Source organism: Onychostruthus taczanowskii, unplaced genomic scaffold (genome assembly GCF_017590055.1).
Source record: "Onychostruthus taczanowskii isolate IOZ18803 unplaced genomic scaffold, ASM1759005v1 scaffold18, whole genome shotgun sequence".
Classification (NCBI taxonomy): domain Eukaryota; kingdom Metazoa; phylum Chordata; class Aves; order Passeriformes; family Passeridae; genus Onychostruthus; species Onychostruthus taczanowskii.
Window position 1 is genome coordinate 13,795,212 of NW_024499017.1, and position 14,903 is coordinate 13,810,114.

A 14,903-nucleotide genomic window follows, 5' to 3' on the forward strand; every position below is an offset into this window, starting at 1 on the left:
TGCGGCAGTAACACAGGAAAAGATACAATCATTGAAAACCAATTACAGCTCCAGCAGCCAGCTATGGGCTGTGACTGCTCACCCAGCCCCTCACTCCTGCTCAGGCCCCCTCAGGTGCACACTCAGGGTAAAAATCTTACAACCAGGATTTAAAATGTACCAATTCCATGTCCTGCTGCAGTGCTCTGCTGGGGGATTTCCTCCTGGAGGTACTGGTGATGTCGCTTTCCCCTCCAGCCTCAGTGGCTGTTGGTCCATCCTCTTCCCTTGCCAGGACCTGACCCAGAGAGGCCCCCAGCAGCCAGAGCAGCTCCTTGTCCTACAATCCAGAATGGTTTGGGCTGGAAGGGAGCTCATCCTGTCCCACCTCCTGCCACTATCCCAGAGTGCTCCAGGTCCTGTCCAGCCTGGCCTTGAACAGTTCCAGGGCTGGGGCAATACCTGGCCACATCCTGATGTGCCTCAGCCTCTCCATGGAGGACTGTGTCCCTTCCTCAGTCCCTCATTACTGAGCAGTGCTCGATAAATGGCTTCATTTGCCGTGTGGAGCAGGGCTGCGCTGTTCAACTGATGGTGGGTCTGTGTCAGGGGGACATGGGGACACAGGCCCAGCCATGTGTGTGCCAGCCCTCATTAGCAATAGAGTGTAAAAAACCAAATAACCAAAACCCTCTCTAGCATTGTGAAAGTTTTATGGTCATTTTTCCAATTACATAATAGAGTTCATAATCTGTTATGAATTAGCATAAATCAGAATCAGCCCACAATTAAGAAAATAAGTTAAATTGCATTTTGTGAAGCACTGCTCTGTCTGAACAGTTTGCTCTCGTGCTGCTAACCTGACAAATTCGGTAATTCACAGCATCCTCCTTGGAATCCGTTGGAATTACTGAGGTTTTACAACAGCCTGTACGTACAGGTTGCAACAGCCTTGGGTGCTGCAGACGGGCTAGTTTCAGGAAAGCAGAGTGTCCTTCAAAAGGCAAACTGCTGAGTCTGTGTAAGGTTGGGTATTGGGAGAAATTCCTTCCTGGAAAGGGCTGTTCAGCCCTGGCACAGCTGCCCAGGGCAGCGTTGGAGTCCCCAAACCTGGATGGATTTAAAAACCATGCGGATGTGGTTCTTGGGTGGCCGTGGCACTGCTGGGGAATGGCTGGACTCAATGATCTTGGGGACCTTTTCCAACCCAAGGGATTCTGTGATTCTTCTGAAGGGAATCACCACCCAGAAATGTCAGGAACATCACCAGCTTAGCAAGCAGAATTTGTGGATGTTTTGGCCATCATCGTGGTATCCCCAGATCCTGTCAGGAGTGATGTTCAAATGACAACAGGAGACAAGAAGCAGCAAAGAGCATGTTTTCATCACCCTGTGGCTGGGTCTGGCCCTGGGCACGGCCCAAGGTCACTGGAGAGCCGTCCCTGCTGGCTCCGTGGGAGCTGCCCGGGCACGGCTGTGGCTGCTGGGCCGCGGAGGGGCTGACACAGGGCATGGGGGCTGTCCCCGCGCTCATCACCATTCCCAGTGCGGTTCTGTGGCCAGGGAGGGCAGTGGGTGCAGGGAGGGCTGTGTCCTTGCTGCTGCTGGGCTGTGGCCGGGAGGGAGGAACGTGCTCCTCAGCAGCGATGCTGCCGTGGGGTGTCAGCACCTGCAGACAGCGGATTTCTCTAAATTTGCGGGTTCCCGTGATGGAGCAGGGGGTGTGGCAGAGCCCCTCGCCTGGCTCGCTCACACACACGGCATCCTCAGGGCCAGGCCTGCGCCTTCTGCCTCCTCCGGCGTCTCCACGGGTATTTCTAACAAAGAAAGAGAGTCCGTGAGCCCTCACTTCTGAAACAAAGGCCTAATGAAAGGGTCGGGCTGCCCCGGCTGGCAGTGGCTGTAACTCTTGGCAGGGTGTGACATGCCCATCCTCTCGAATTAGCGCGGGGCACGAGGAATTTGGCACGGTGCTAATTGCGATCAGACGGGAACAAGTGGCCTCAGTATGTGGGCACGTGGTGGGACAAAGGGAGCCCCGAGCCCCGGCCTGCGAGGGGCAGGTGCTGCCCGCCCTGGGCAGCCTCGGGAGCCCCCCCTTGTCTCCGTGCTGCCGAGAAGGACTCGGGGTTAATTTAGTGTGGGCTTTGTAGGATGCTCTTTCTTTGCCATACAGGAACTCAGCTGGGGCAGAGTCAAGGCAGCTGTTGCTGGGAAAGCTCCCTGCCATGCCAGGAAAGCTCCCTGCCATGCTGGGGAAGCTCCCTGCCATGCCAGGAAAGCTCCCTGCCATGCTGGGAAAGCTCCCTGCCATGCTGGGGAAGCTCCCTGCCATGCTGGGAAAGCTCCCTGCCATGCTGGGGAAGCTCCCTGCTGTGCTGGGAAAGCTCCTGCCATGCCAGGAAAGCTCCTGCCATGCTGGGGAAGCTCCCTGCCATGCTGGGAAAGCTCCTGCCATGCTGGGGAAGCTCCCTGCCATGCTGGGGAAGTTCTCTGCCATGCCAGGGAAGCTCCCTGCCATGCTGGGGAAGCTCCCTGCTATGCAGGGGAAGCTCCCTGCCAGCTCCAGCCGGGCAAGAGGGATTCCCACGTCATTCTGGAGCCAGGAGAGGAGCTGGCAGGGCCAGGCAGAGGAACAAGCTTCCTTCCAGCAGAGTACCCTTTCCAGAAAGCAGTCCTTTTGTGACAGCTTCAGAGCCATTTCTTTCCATTCCCCCCAGCCAGGGACACGGCCTGTGCCCCCACGGTGACACCGGGAGCAGAGCAGTGAGCCATTTGCATTCCTGGGCAGGGCGGGAGCAGCTCCAGCAGCCCCTGCCCACCTGCATCCATCCCAGAACAATGAAAGGGATTTCATCCCGTTTGCAGTTGGATTTGGAGGATGATCCTCTGAGGTGGGAGGTGTTTGCAGGGAGATTTCTCACGGCCATGGCAAAGCTTTCCTTCTCTCATCAGTCAGCCAGAGGATAGAGTCAGGTGTTCACCAGGAACTAGCCTGGAAGTAGCCAAAGGATGGTTGTCACATCTCCAGTGCCACCTCAGAGCCTGGGGGAATCCAGGCTCACAACAGCTGCCAAAGTCCAGCAATGGATCCCATTGTGTGGCCCATTGCACCGATGGGCACTGCAGCTCCAGTCTGAACTCTGGCTGGTTTGGCAGGAACTCTTCTCTCTTAAACTTGACTTTCCTGAAAAACTCTGCATGTTACCCTCATTACCTGTGTGTCACTTTGCTTTCTCCTCTTGCAAATTATTCATGACTAAGCTGAAGCAGTGCAGAATTTCTGCTCCATCCCTTGCTAATGTTGTGTTTGTGCCCTTTTTTCCTGTCCTTTTTATCAGGAATTCACAGGAGGATTAATCCTTCTTACTCCATGACAGTTTAGTTTCTTTAAGAACCTTTAGTGAGGGATGTTCTAGAAAAGCTTTTAGAAAATCAGATTCCACTGTATCAGCCCAAATCTCCTGTATTAGCAGGGCTGGTTCCTCATCAGACGACTCAGATCTGTACATATAAACTCTGCTCTTGTCTTTCAGGCTCTGTCCCCGATGTGTTTATTCATTGCTGCTAGTTCTGATCAGTCCCACAGTTTTCTACCCTTTTGCCTGTTCTGGAAATCAGACTTTGTGGTCTGTAATTCCAGGGTCACTCCTAAAGTCTTTTGTAAAAAATTGTCACCTTCCAGTCCTCAGATGCAAAGGAAGAAAGTTCAGCAATTTCATATTTGGGCTCCTGGAGGAAGCACTGTCAGCCTCTGGTGATTTGTTGCTCTGGCATATGAACCCTGCTGACCCCTGCATAGTGAACGGCAGTGCAAGGAATTAATTTAATTTTGCTGCTGTGCCCTTATCTTTCTTAATTCCCCCGTTTACTCCTTGCCCATCTATCAGCAGCCCTGGGTGACAGACAGGCTTCCTGCTTTTGTGTTGGAGAAGCTTTTATTAGCTCTACGAACTCTGATGATTGTTCTCCAGACCCTGTTTTGCCTTGCCTTATTGTGGGTTTGCACTTACTGTGCTGGGTTTATATCCTTTTCTATTTTTATTGTTTGGAAACAACTTCCATTTTCCTGAAAGTACCTTTTTTTATTTCAGATAACTTCCTTTTTCTGTTGGTTTAAACCAAGCTTTGAATGCGTGGTGGTTTAGCCTTTGCCCTGGTGTGTCTCACCCATGCTTGTGTCCCACGGTGTTCATAGAATCCAGGATGGTTTGGATTGGAGGGGCCTGAACGTTCAGCACATCCCACCCCTGCCCTGGCAGGGACACCTCCCACTGTCCAGGCTGCTCCAGCCCCAGTGTCCAGCCTGGCCTTGGGCACTGCCAGGGATCCAGGGGCAGCCACAGCTTCAGGTGTAGAGCACAGACAGAGCAGCAACAAACTGGGCAATAGCAAACAGTGTTTCCTGAGAGTTCTGTAATTTCTAGTTATAAATTCCTGACAGCCACAGATGTGTGACTGCAGCATGAACCACCACTGGAATGGGAAAGTTCATGTTCCAAAAACCTCCTGACCTTGTGGTCAGCTGCCCACCCAGGTGCCAAGCTGTGCACCCAAAAGGAGGGCTTTCCTTGGGAAGCAGATGACTTCTCACGGATCAGGCAGTTTTCCCTGACTCTTCTCTGTGTTTGTTTTCCTTACTGATGTCTCTGCTCCCCTGCTGGGTACGAGAGCAGCCAGACTGGGCTGCACTGGTTGGAGCAGAAGAGACCACAGAGCTTCTGGCTTTGCTGATGGCTGAGTCAGAGTCTGTGGTACAGATGGCCATGGGGGTTCCTGTGGGCAAAGCCACCTACAGGTGGTTGATAGAGTCTTTTCCCTATGAAGCCAGGAGGCTGGGAGGTGCAGCTTTGCAGTAGGAGGCAAAGTATACCTGTACAAAGGTGCTGCAGGTCAGCCCTCAGTGAGAGGAGATGGAACGACTGGGAATGTTGGCTGAGTTGGAATTGAACACAAAAAATACCAGAGGCTGCATGCTGTACCCAAACTTCTGTTTCTTTTGGTGCATTATTCCAAATCCTTCAAAATATTTTATATACTTCCCATTCTTTTGTTGGCAGGCTTTGATCTGGAGAGTTTGTACTGACTTTTTCTGGTCTGAATAGGAGCCATCTCCCCTGCTCTGCTCATCGGCACCAGATCCTCTGACATCTCCACGTTTCCGCTGTGAGGTAGGAAGACCTAATTTTCATAAGCCTTGTAGAAGTGATTTTTGTGTTGGTCGCCCTCCTGGGATGTGTAATGTAAATCACCTGGATTAGGAGAGATGTGATTACATGTAACAGAGCTGTTCTCAGGCAGAGTTGAGGGTTCTTTGTGCTCCCAGAGCTGCAGGGTTTGCTCTCTCCTCCTCCTCATGGTGTTTAAATGCCACCTGCCTGAGGTGTTTCTGAGCACCTCATTCACTGGCCAGTAGGGTTGGCTCCTCTTACTTTCAATGAAAATGTGTTTTTTGAACAAGACCATCCATAGATTGTATTTTTCCTACATGTCTACAAAGTCTTGCCAGGTTGCAGCTCTGTCTGGGCTGGTGAAGAACCATCAGGCCTCTGTTATTTAATTATTTATGTTGTCCTTAACTGTTAGTTTCTGTCATTAAAGAACAGGCCAAGTGATTAGTGCCCTTGGCTTAATCTTCTTAGCAGAAAAACTGTGCCTTGAACGTCTGTCCTAATCAAACAGCCATAAGGAAGGATGAGGAAAGGGCAAGACTCCTGATCTCATTCATTTTCTATGTGAATTGGTGAAAGCAAATCATATTTGGATGGTCTGTTACAATTTGTAAATATGAGTTTCCCAAAATGATGGTAAATGTTGTGCTGGCAGAAAACACACCTTCCTGAACATGGGACAAATATCCCTTTCCTTCCTACCAGTATCCCCACCATAAGATTTGGTACTGGAAAAATACCTGTGATCCAAGAGTAGTAATTTCATTTAAAATTATTTTGTGTGTAAATAGACTTCAGTGAGTCACTGTGGAGTACCTGCTTTTAATATATTTGTATATACTTAGTCATTATAAGGTCATTAGTAATCTCTGCAATACTTGGTATTACCAAACTAACCTTGTGTGATACTTGTAGCAATGGAAAGATTAATGGCAGATTTCAAAAAATACTTATCAGAGTTCTCTATCTTTATGAAAAACTGAGAAATGCAAAATTTGGAGTTGGATTTTTTCTGTGTATTTAGTTCTTGGGGGGGTTTTATCCTTTAAAGAAGGTTACTTTCCTCTTTTCTTCCTACATTTTTATCTGAAGTGTTTTGTTTACAACACGACTTCAAGTTTTTGAGAATCATCAGACTTATAAATGTAATGGAAACCTTGGGAAATTGTGTGATAGGCTAACTCTCATTTGCTTTGTGCTCTCAGTATCTCAGAGGATTCTGAGGAAAGCATCTACTTTTTCAATTTAGTTAGGAAATGTTCCAGGACTTGGTGTTCTTCAGGTGTTATAAACTGAATCCAGAGATTTTGTGGAGGAATGGCAATGCGAAATCCCAGCTTCCCTGGGGCCAGTGTTCTTGATTTTGATATGAGAATGAGAGGGGGAAACAATGGATGAAGCACAGAAAGGACAGAAAAGCACTGAGAAGGTGGGACAGGAGCAAGTGGAAGGGGGTTGCGTGGGGACAGTTGGAAAGATTTTGGAGAGACCACACTTGTGGCCAGTCGTGACTCTCTCACACTATGATGTCCTCACTGATTTTGTTGTATTGGAGATTGCAAGTTTTCTTTAAAAATGTGTAGCACCTATAAAAGAACTCCATTTTGGGACCAGTCTGTGTGCTGTTCCCATTAATGACAGTGGTAGAAAAAGTGGGATTATGCGGTGGGATTCCCGCCCACCCTCAGAGCTTCACCAGACCGAGGGGGGCTATGGGGCTGTGGTTTTATTTCAGTGGCTCCAAAACCCACTGGCACCACATCAACAGTCCAGCCATGGTCAGCAGGCCCCTGAGCACACAGCAGACATTTGGCACAGGTGCCCAGAGCAGCTGTGGCTGCCCCTGGACCCCTGGAAGTGTCCCAAGCCAGGTTGGACACTGCGTGGGACTGGATGAGTTTATAGGTCCCTTCCAACCCAAACCATTCTATAATTCTGTGATTTTGCCATTAGTTGCTGTGTTTACAATTAAATTTAATGATAAGGACTGGTGGTAGTTTAGGATAAATTTTGAAGGTTCTTAAGGGATTTAGTTTATTTATCTAATTGTGGAGATAGATTAAAGTCCATTAGAGCAAGATTATTTACCAGGTAAAGACATGCTGGATAGGTTTGAAATTGGTAGAAATTGGACAGGTTTGCTCAGTCAAGAGTTTGTTATTGCTGTTTTCCTCGCTGAAAAATGTGGAAGTGTGGCAGGTGTTGAGAATTTTCTTCAATTCCTGCAACAGATAAAATCTTTGTGTTGTCTGTCTCTGATTCTTAGCTGATGAAATCAGCTGGAATTGGTGGGATACTTCCCTGGACACAGACAGAGCCCTGGAGCCTTTGCCCATGGACCCAGCCAGTGTAAGAGCTGGGTACAGAGTAACACAGGGGCTGAAGCCCATTTCCCTTTTCCCTGGTAACATTTTTGCTTCCCAGAGGTACAAATTACAGACTCTTGGTGCTCAGAGAACTGTGCCAGTGACACATTTTTAGGGGGCCATGCTGGGGGCAGGGAAGGGTGTGACCCCACAGATGGGCACACTCAGCCTGGGCACAGAGCTCTGGGGCAGAGGACATTGAGATTTGCCTAAAAATCCTGTTGACAAATACATAAATTGTGTTCCTGTGATATTTAAAGCCCCCCACACCATTTACAAATAAAAATCATACAACATAGATTATTTCAGTTTTTCTCTTATTTGATAATTCCGATAAAAAGGCCATGCTTGGGTTAAATCTTTTTATTCTCACAACCATGTGACACTTTAGAGGACAGTAACATTTGTGAAATAATCTGTCTAAGAAACAGCACAGGAGAGGAAGACACCTGAAGAGCCTGGTGTCAGGTGCAGCATCCTGGGGCCAGGTCCAGGACAGAGGTGGCACCCGGTCCCTGCTGTCCCCTGTGGCCACCACACCTTCCGTCAGGGCTGGCTGAAGGACACTGCTGGGCCAGAGCAGAGGACCCGTGTGAACGAGCTCGAGTGATTTTAAAAGTCAAGTGATTTTAGATCTTTACGGGCATCGCAAGTTGTTTCTAATTAAAGCCCATCGATGCCAGAGAGGAATTCCGGCGTTACCGGCAGCCGGGGCAGGGACAATGAGCTCCGACCTCTCCTTCTGGCCAGTCGCTGGTATTTGTTTGAAGCTCTGTAAAGACAATGCTACAACATCTTTACACACACCACCGGCTTTGTAGTAACTGTCTCCTTGGAGCCTTGGCACGGGGAAGGACACGCACGTCCAGGCATTTTCCAGGTGGCAGGATTTCCTTCTCCTCCACTCCCGGCGCCACGAACCCCCTCCTTTCAGCCCCAGCACCGTTTAAATAGATCATTTGTTTTCATTATAGGTTTTTGCATCCCCGTCTTTCATTGCCGTTAATGAATTTCTAGGGTCTGATTGGGAAACAAAAGCCAAACACAAACATGAAAAGGGCTCTGACAAAGGAGCCGGTTGAGCTCTGACAGGCTGTGCCCCGCATGGCCGCGGCTGCCGGGCTGACACCGCCCGGGCAGCGCTGGTTAATATGCTAATCTGCTCTCGGCCGCTTAAGATTCCGCTCAGGTCCGAGCAGCTCGGCAGCCGGGCGCAGGGAAGGAAGGGGAAGCAAGGGGAAGGAAGGGGAAGGAAGGGGTGTCTGCCCGGCCCCTCCGCGCCCCGGCCCCTCCGCGCCCCGCTGCCCTCCGCCCTGCTGGGCACACGCGTACCTACCATCCGCACCATCCGGAAAGCTTTCCGCAAAGCTGCAAAACAGGGAATGTGCAAAAGCCACGTATGATTGGCTCGTTCCTCTGCCTCCGCGTCCCCAAAGATTCCCACTTTAACAGACCATGTGTTTCTGCTGCTGGAGAAGCCCAGAGTGTAATGTGCCAAAATCCAGCAACAATGAAGTCAGACGGAGTTTAGCATCCAAAACAAAGGGACGGCATTTCTGTAGCTCACTGACAACACAGCAGTCACAGGATGGTTTAAATTTCCCTTTATTCTCTCTCCCCACCCAACCTCAGCCCAAGAGAAAGCCAACATTTATTAAAATCCATCTGTTCAGGACAGCAGCTAGATGCCCAGGTTGGAAGGAAAGCTTGCTCCTGGTATTCCCGATGACCACCACCTTTCCTGTGCGCTTGTGAGCTGCAATCCCCACCTGGAGCAAGGGGGTTCTGATTTCCAGAATTAAGGAAGGAATCAATTCCAGAGACAGTTTCCATGGTCAGGTCCATCAGGTCCTGCAGCCACAGGAGAACTTAATTCCTCTAGCTCCCTTTCCTTTGTTTTCATAACGTCACAGTAGTTCTGGAGAGGCGTCTGGAGAATCCTCAGCTCCGGCTTCAGCCAGGGGATTTCAGAAGTTGCATTTTCAGGGCAGGTGGGATGTGGACAAAATCAAGTCTCCACCTGACACATAAGCAGACAAAGCTGTTTACCCTCTGAATTATAGCAGAGCTCCATAGTTCTCCCTTCTGTGGTCTCATGCTCCAAGCAAACTGCTCCTTGCAGTTCTCTCTCCTGGTGCCAAGCACGTATTCCAGCTGCAGCTCAGCAGCGCGGGGAAATTCCTTCCAAGTCCCTGGCAGAACAGTCGGCGCTTTCTCCGGAGCTGCAGGCTTGATTGTCCTTGATTATTTTATTTCTCTGGCTCTGATCCAAGATGTTCCCTGTCATCATTTCAGTGTCTTTTCTCATAATCCCTTTTCTAAACATCATCAACAATTAACTGATTCTCTCATATCTACAAACACATGCACACACACGCAGGCGCGCGCGCACACTCCACCGAGCCTCATCAGGGTCTTTTTTGCCTTTAAGTATAAGAAATTACAGCTTCTCATTAGCTGAAGAGCATGTTTTGAAAGGCTTTGTGTTTACTCACTTTGCAAGTGATGCTGGCGCTTTTAATTATTCTCCTTTTGCATATCATAAGCGAGCAGCGAGCTGCTCCAGCCAGCCCGGGCGACGCGTATTCCCAGGAAGGCAGGAGGAAGGGATCGCGTTTTACCTCACTGCTGCTGCTTTCTTCCCTTTCTGTCAGCCAGCCAAGGAATCCCCCCAAAGCTCTTACGTAGCAGATACCAAAACCGTGAGTCACTTTTCACTCCCGAAGCAATAAGTCCATCGCATCCCTGTGCAGAAGGGCGAGCACAAGGTTGGAATCTCTCCAGGCTGCCGGCGTGCCCCGGCACCAGTTCTCCAGCGGTGACTTTGTTTTTCCTGCTCTCGCTTTTTCTCCTCAGCTCTCTCGTCTCTTCATTCCTTTTCATGCCATTCCCATTTTCTTCCTTCCTTCCTCTCCATCCGTCTCCATTGCTGGCAGCAGCAAACCCAGCCAGATCTGGGTCTCTCTCGCCTTCTGTAGGGCTTTTTTTCTCCTTCTTTTCCCCCCCTGTATCTGCTGCAGCCTTTGGCTGCTCACTCTGCCAGGTTGGATCACCAAAGACACACGACTCGCTCACAATGAATAATCAATACAGATATTGATCTGCGGAAAATGTTTGTAAATTCCTGAAAGGGGAATCGGGAACAGCGGGACAGGGAGGCTTGTGGGGGACGACAGGGTGCTCCAGGCTGCAGGCAGCGCCTGGCCAGAGCCCGCATCCTGCCGCCTCCGAGGTGACGGGTGCTGGAATGCGCGCGGGCGGCGGCGGGTGTGTGCGGGGGCTTCTGTATTTTCATTTCTCTACAGCTGCTTCCCCTGAAGAATCGGGAGGCGAGCAGCTGAGAGGCCCCGTTGGTGCCATGCCTTGGCTGCGCTCCAGCACTGTTTTGTTTCCATCATCACACGCCACTTTGAAATTTGCATAAATACAAGGGTTATTTTCCCTCGTGCCTCCAAAAAGGTTTAAGAAGGTGGGAAAGTGTTTCCGTAAGGAGAGATGGCTGGGTTCAGTCATCATTTTCAGGATTTACTTTCTAATCCATGTGTTTGTAAGAAAGGGAGCCAGAGATGAAAATAAAGGGCAATAAGAAGGACATGGAGAAGACAGAAAAGCCGTTTGAATGTAGAAGAGCCTTGGATTGCAAAAAAAAACCCTGTTCTCCATTGGGGACCTGCGTGTGTTTGGTTTATGTGGGTGGAGAGCCAGGTCAGACCTCTCCATCCAGGACTCTTCCCATCTTCCTGTGGACAGGTCTGCCCTGGTCAGGAGCTGGGGATGATCATGGTGCTTTAAGATTTTGTGAAGGCTGGAGTCAGATCTTAAGAGCATCCTGAGCCTGTCCTCAGGAGTCACCTCCCACCTGCCCACCCATCATCTGATGGCCTGTGTGGTGTGTGGAGCGCATGTGTAGCCTGTGACATTTGCCCAGTTTGCTCCTGGCATGGTCAACCTCACTTGTTGTGGTCCTTGTTGTGTCTCTTCCACCTCATTTCTCTGGTTTTCTGTCTTTCTGGGGAAAGGCACATACTGAAGGTGTCAATAGACACGGTATTGGGATCATTGAGTATTCAGCTCCTTTCTAACACTTGAGGTCACCAATGGAGACCCCAAGGACTGCTGAGGGGGGCCATGGGGTGTCTGCAACACCGGCCAGACCAGGCGGCCGTGCAATGCCATGGTCGTACCCCGGCCCAGGGCTGCCCGAGGTGCTGCTGGCCAGAGCAGCCAGTGGGGTGTTCGTGGACAGCTTCTGGCCAGGTGCAGCCCGTTCCTCCCTGTGCCCCCGGGCCCACCCGCACAGCCCCGTGGCTGTGGGCACAGCCCCGAGCACTGCTCCGTGGGTGTGCACAGCCCTGTGGGTGTGAGCACAGCCCCGAGCACTGCCCCGTGGGTGTGCTCAGCCCTGTGGGTGTGAGCACAGCCCTGTGGGTGTGCACAGCCCTGTGGGTGTGAGCACAGCCCCGAGCACTGCCCCGTGGGTGTGCTCAGCCCTGTGGGTGTGAGCACAGCCCTGTGGGTGTGCACAGCCCTGTGGGTGTGAGCACAGCCCCGAGCACTGCCCCGTGGCTGTGGGCACAACTGTGGGTGTGAGCACAGCCCCGTGGGTGTGAGCACAGCCCCGTGGGTGTGAGCACAGCCCTGTGGGTGTGAGCACAGCCCCGTGGGTGTGTGCACAGCCCTGTGAGTGTGAGCACAGCCCTGTGGGTGTGAGCACAGCCCCGTGGGTATGTGCACAGCCCCGTGAGTGTGAGCACAGCCCCGTGGGTGTGCACAGCCCCGTGAGTGTGAGCACAGCCCCGTGGGTGTGCACAGCCCCGTGGGTGTGAGCACAGCCCTGTGAGTGTGAGCACAGCCCCGTGGGTGTGCACAGCTCCGTGGGCAGCTGCCCTCCCTGCTCTGCTGCACAGCCTCCCCACGCCAGTGGCCCTGGGCACCCCGCGATAGCCATCTCGGCCAGGATGCAATTCCCGCAGATGCAATTCCCGTGGCTGCCAGCTTTATCAGCCCACGCCAGCAGCGAGGAGGCTGAGCGCCTTCATTCTCTCTCTAGCTCCTGATTAGCTCCTGCAATCCAATTAGCAGAGGCATTTATATCACAAGGGGCTGAGGTGCCCCTGCTCATCACGGCAGCTCAGAGCCAGTCATAAATTCTCCCGACACTACATCTTTCCTGTGACATGGATTAATTACAGCTCTGGGCCTCCAAGAGCAGGTTTGCAAATTAAGGTGCCCATGCAGTAAGAGTTAGGGAAGACAAAGCAGGAGTTTCCTGTCCGTGAGGGCTGAGGGCGCTGCGCAGGCTGGCCCAGGGCGGGGGCACCTGTGGGCGAGGGGCTGGGGGCAGGTGGGCTGAGCAGGAGCTTTATTAACTGAGGTTGGCCGGGGGATGTTATGAGTCTGCGCCTGTGGCCATAATGAGAAATTCTTCATAACCTCCCTTTGTATGCTCTGCTGCAGTGCAGATGCTGAGAGTGAAGCTCCAGGAGCCTTAATAAAATTACATTTTCCCACTTGAGATGTTGCAGGCGCTGGCTAGCGGCGCAGGTTGGAGAGGCGAGTGTGGCGCTGGGCCCTTGGGAGGATTTGGCATTGCAGGGATCGGTGTTGCTCTCAGGGGCATGGCCACCTTCTCTCTCCTTGTCATACAATCCTTTTTTCTCTGATACTTCTGCTCCCGAAATAGGCATTTCCTGACTCCCTCGTGTCAGCGCTGCTCCCGCCAGGCCCTCTGCCTGTGGTGTCAGTCCCACAGAGGTGGGGGGCAGCTTGGAAACAGGTTGTGGGGGAACACCCAGGAGGGTGACGGGGCTGGGGACGGTTGTGTCCTCATACACTGCGTGCCAGCACCTGGCTCTGCAGCTCTGTGTTTCTCCTCCACGCCGGTGCCCATCCAGCACCTGCCTTTGGGTACCCCTTGCTACGTCTGCCTGGCTGTTCCTGTGGGTACATGTCTGTCACAGTCTGCTGAGCTGGGCCCTACATGAGCCTTGGATCTGTTTACCCAATCATGTGCCAATTTAGCAATTCATCTAAGTTCTCCATCCATCAATCAGTTTTTAATTTATGTAGCAGTCAGTGGTTTTGTTAAGTTTCCAGGCACTTCTCTCCAGCCTGTTATTGAAATATAATTACTTAAGAAATCCACAAACTTACCTTTGAAATGCGTGGGTAGATGGGAATTTTAAAGACACGAGGATGCATATTAAATTTAGTGGCATGTCAGCTCCATTTGATCTATTTACTCTGGGCTGCTGACAGATCTTCTGTGTAAGCAAATGTGGTTCCTGCTGATAAAAGGGGTTGAGTTGGGGTTTGTTTGTTTGTTTTTAAGTGTCCAAAATACAGCCATGCCTGTGGAACAGTCATTCTCCCATTGAAGGGAAATATTGGCTGATCTTTCAAAACAAGTAATCTTTTTGCTTTCGTATGATAACAAATCCTGCATTTCCTGACCAGCACAATCATTGTTTGTGGTCACACAAAAGAACTCATTCCCCAGCTGATCTCTGCCACTACCTGCATCTGCACACCTCCTGACTTGAGGTGGGTTGATGTGGGAAGAGACAGGTCATGAGCCACTTACCCATCTCACAGATCCCTGCTCAGCTGAGGTTTGTACATTAGTATTTATCATACAACTCCAGAATGGTTTGGGTTGGAAGGGATCTTCAAAGTTCATCCAGTTCCAACCCCTGCCATGGGCAGGAACACTTTCCACTATACCAGGTTGCTCATTTATGCTTTTATATATATATATATATATATATATATATATATTTGTATTTTAAACGCTGTAACAGCAGCTTCATGTCTGAATTTGCGGATGGGATCACCAGGCTGTGAGATCCCAGTTTTCTCTGTGATCAGTCGAGCCTGTGGATCTCAGACAGAGCTAAGGGTTTGGTCCTGTCTCAGATTTCCTTTGCTTTGCTCATTTTTGCATCCCACACCTGATGTGTCATTGCTTTGGTGAGACTTGTTGCTACACATTTGTTTTCCTGAGCATAGCCAGAAGTTTTCATTCACTACTCTGTAGTTCAGCTTCCACAAAGACTTTCTTCCATGTTCTAGTGGGCCATAAAATGCCACTGAAATTATTTGTTTTTAGCAAAAGTCTGACATGAGCTTCCCTCCTGATCCGAGTGAAATGACAAAACAATCTTCTTGCAACATAATATTTTTGTAGTTATTTTCTTGATTAAAACTGCTTGAAAATGTTTTGTCAAATTTCCCTTCTGACCCTCACAAAAATGTCATTTAAACAAAACTGATAAAACACCTCCCTACAAACATTCTTGGCATTTTTTCCCACAGCTAATCAAAGCCAGTCAAGGTGGTTTTTTTCTTTATGTATCTGGTTTAAGATTTTTGTTTCAAGTTTACTTTT

General features: G+C 50.4%; 1 protein-coding gene across 1 annotated transcript in view; it reads left to right on the forward strand.

Moving 5' to 3' along the window:
- The window catches only part of ZFHX3 (zinc finger homeobox 3), a 382,144-nt gene that overhangs the window by 191,397 nt on the left and 175,844 nt on the right, over positions 1-14,903 (forward strand). Inside the window, exon 3 of the mRNA XM_041400380.1 lies at positions 5,040-5,150. The gene's annotated coding sequence lies outside the window, so the exon portion shown is untranslated. The remainder of the gene's footprint in view (positions 1-5,039; positions 5,151-14,903) is intronic.